Below are 4,161 nucleotides of genomic sequence, written 5' to 3'. Positions count from 1 at the left end.
ACAGCTTTCATGAGATTCTATGGAACTTGGGGATAGTGAAGACCAATGGGGTTGACTTTGTTGTTTTTTGTTTGTCAGGTTCCGCCAAGACTTGGTGGAGAGATTATTGTTTGGCTAGACCAGATGGGTCACCGGCTTTGACTTGGGACCAATTCTCTTAGTTATTTCTAGAGAATTTTCTTCCTATCACTCAGAGGGAGGACTATCGGAGGCAGTTTGAGATTCTCCAGTAGGGTTTTATGACCGGCACTCAATACGAGACCAGATTTATTTCCTTGGCCCATCATGCTCTTATTATACTTCCCACCGAGAGAGAGAGAGGGTGAGGAGGTTTATTGAGGGACTAGCTCAGCCTATCAGATTGCAGATGGCTAAGAAGACAATGAGTGAGATTTCTTTCCAGGATGCAGCCAATGTGGCCAGATAAGTTGGGATAGTTCTATTACAAGGGAGTGGTCAGGGGTCTGACAAGAGGCACCGTCATTTTGGCAGGTTCAGTGGTGCCTCATCTGGAGGTAGGGATTATTTTGGTAGGGGCCATCCTCCCAGGTCATTTCATTCATAACTTCAGGCTTCTCACGGTGCTCCAAATGGCCGTGGTTCTCATATGCAGTATTCTGATCAGTTGCCCTACAGTGCACCACCATTCTAGAGCTTTTAGGGTGGTTACTCAGGCCGTCAGGGTCAGTTTCAGGGTCAGCAGTCCCAGCAGTCGAGGGCTTGTTATACTTGTGGCGATACGAGGCACATTGCTAGGTTTTGCCCTCGAGCTTTGAGCAGTCCTCAGCACCAAGGTTCTCGTGCTATGGTTCCAGCATCGAGTGTTCCACCGCCCGCTCAGCCAGCTAGAGGTAGAGGTCGAGGTGTTAGATGTGGAGGTCAAGCCATTAGAGGTGGAGGTCAGGCAGCTAGAGGTGGAGGCCAGCCAGCAAAAGGTCGTCCTCGGACTTGAGGCTGAGGCCTCCGATGTAGTTATCACAGGTACGGTTCAGTTTGTAGTTGGGATGCTTTAGTTCTATTTGATCCAGGGTCCACATATTCCTATGTGGCATCTTATTTTGCCCCTTATTTGGTTTTGCCTCGTGATTCTTTGAGTGCACATGTATATATGTCTACCCCGGTGTGTGATTCTATTGTGATAGATTGAGTCTATCGTTCATGTGTGGTTGTTATTGGGGGTCTTGAGACTAGCGTAGATCTCTTACTTCTCGATATGGTGGATTTCGATGTCATTTTGGGGATGGATTGGTTATCCCCTTAGAATGCTATCTTGGACTATCATGCCAAGACCGTGACCTTAGCACTGCTGGGGTTGCCTCGTTTGGAGTGGATAGGGACTCCTGGTCATTCTACTAGTACAGTTATCTCATATATGAAGGCTCGGCGTATGGTTGATAATGGATGTTTGGTCAATTTGGCATATGTTCGTGATTCTAGTACTGAGGTTCCTTCTATGGATTTTATACCCCTTGTCCATGAGTTTCTAGAGGTATTTCCTGCAGACCTGCCAGGTATGCCATCAGACAGAGATATTGACTTTTGCATTAATTTGGCTCCGAGCACTCAACCCATTTCTATTTCGCCATATCGTATGGCCCCGCTAGAGTTGAAAGAATTGAAATAACAGTTGCAGGATTTGCTTGATAAAGGCTTTATTAGGCCTAGTATCTCGCCTTGGGGTACGCCGGTATTGTTTGTTAAGAAGAAGGATGGGTCGATGAGGATATGCATAGATTATCGGCAGTTGAACAAAGTCACCATCAAGAACAAGTATCCACTGCCGAGGATTGATGATTTATTCGATCAGCTTCAGGGTGCCATGGTATTTTCGAAGATTGATTTGAGGTTTAGCTACAATCAGTTGAGGATTAGGGCATCGGATGTCCCTAAGACAGCTTTTCGCACTCGGTACGGGCATTATGAGTTCTTAGTGATGTCATTTGGGTTGACAAATGCCCCGGCAACTTTCATGGATTTGATGAACCGAGTGTTCAAGCCTTATTTGGATTCCTTCGTGATTGTTTTCATTGATGATATTTTGGTCTATTACCGCAGCCGGGAAGAGCATGAGCAACATCTTCGAGTCGTTCTCCAGACTCTGAAGGACAGTCAGTTATATGCTAAGTTTTCGAAATGTGAGTTTTGGTTGAGTTTAGTTTCATTCTTGGGTCATGTTGTATCAGCAGAGGGTATTCAGGTGGATCTTAAGAAGATTGCGGCAGTCAAGGACTGGCCTAGACCTACATCAACCATAGAGATTCGGAGTTTCTTGGGCTTGGCGGGCTATTATCATCGATTTGTGGAGTGGTTTTCGTCTATTGCAGTCTCGATGACCAGTTTGACCCAAAAGGGTGCCCAGTTCAGGTGGTCGGATGAGTGCGAGGCGAGCTTTCAGAAGCTCAAGATAGCTTTGACTACTGCGTATTGCCTACAGGCTTAGGGTCATATATTGTATATTGTGACGCATCTCATATTAGACTTAGTGCGATGTTGATGCTGAATGGCAAGGTTATTGCATATTCTTCGCGGTAGTTGAAAATCCACGAGAAGAATTATCCACTTCATGATTTGGAGCTAGCAACCATTTTTCACGCTGAAGATTTGGAGGCATTATTCATATGGCGTGTCGTGTGAGGTGTTCATTGATCACAAGAGTTTGTAATACTTGTTCAAGCAAAATGAGCTAAATTTGAGGCAGAGGAGGTGGTTGGAGATATTGAAAGAATATGATATCACCATCTTGTATCATCCGGGGAAGGACAATGTAGTGGCCGATGCTTTGAGTAGGAAGTCAGCTAGTATGAGCAGTCTTGTGTATATTCCGGTCGGTGAAAGACCGCTTGATTTGGATGTTCAAGCTTTAGCCAATCAATTCATGAGGTTGGATGTTTCTGAGCCCGGTTGTATGCTAGCTTGCACAGTCACTCGTTCTTCATTATTTGAGAGTATCCAATATTGACAGTATGATCATCCTCATTTGCTTGTACTTAGGGACACGGTGCGGCACAGTGGTGCCAAGCAGGTTACAGTTGGAGATTATGGAGTTTTAAGGATGTATGGTCGTATTTGTGTGCCTAATGTGGATAGACTTCATGAGTTAATTCTAGAGGAAGCCCATAGCTCTCGACTCTATTCATCCGGGTGCCGCTAAAATGTATCAGGATTTACGGCAACATTATTGGTGGAGGAGGATGAAGAAGGGTATTGCTGCCTATATAGCTCGGTGTTTGAATTGTCAGCAGGTAAAGTACGAGCATCAGAGACCTGGTGGTTTGTTTCAGAATATTGAGATTCCTGAGTGGAAGTGGGAGTGTATCACTATGGATTTCGTTGTTGGACTCCCACAGACTCAGAGGAAGTTCGATGCAGTGTGGGTTATTATGGATAGGCTGACCAAGTCAGCACATTTTATTCCTGTGGCGGTTTCCTATTCTTCTGAGCGGTTAGCAGAGATTTATATCCAGGAGATCGTTCGCTTTTATGGTGTGCCCGTGTCTATCATTTCTGATTGAGGTACACAATTTACCTTGCATTTTTGGAGGGCAGTGCAATGTGAGTTGGGTATGCATGTCGAGTTGAGCATAACATTCATCCTCAAACGGACGGATAGTCTGAGTGTACAATTTAAATTTTGGAGGATATGCTTCGAGCATGTTTTACTGACTTTGGAGGTTCTTGGGATCCGTTCTTGCCATTAGCAGAGTTTGCCTACAATAACAATTATCAGTCGAGCATTCAGATGACTCCCTATGAAGCATTATATGGTAGGTGGTGTCAGTCGCCGGTTGGATGGTTTGAGCCGGGAGAGGCTCGGTTATTGGGTACAAACTTAGTACATGATACATTGGATAAGGTTAAGATTATTCAGGATAGGCTTCGTACAGCTCAGTCCAGGCAGAAGAGTTATGTCGACCTTAAGGTTCGTGATGTGGCATTCATGGTCAAGAGAGAGTGTTGCTTCGGATTTCGCCCATGAAGGGCGTAATGAGATTTGGGAAGAAGGGCGAGCTAAGCCCTAGATTCATTGGTCCTTTTGAGATTCTTGATAGAGTGGGAGAGGTGGCTTACAGACCTGCGTTGTCGCCGAGTTTATCAGCTATGCATCCAGTGTTTCATGTATCCATGCTTCGAAAGTATCATGGCGATCCATCCCACGTGTTA

The sequence above is a fragment of the Nicotiana tabacum genome, chromosome 11 (assembly GCF_000715075.1).
Source record: "Nicotiana tabacum cultivar K326 chromosome 11, ASM71507v2, whole genome shotgun sequence".
Lineage (NCBI taxonomy): Eukaryota > Viridiplantae > Streptophyta > Magnoliopsida > Solanales > Solanaceae > Nicotiana > Nicotiana tabacum.
Note: the sequence above shows the minus strand (reverse complement) of the source record.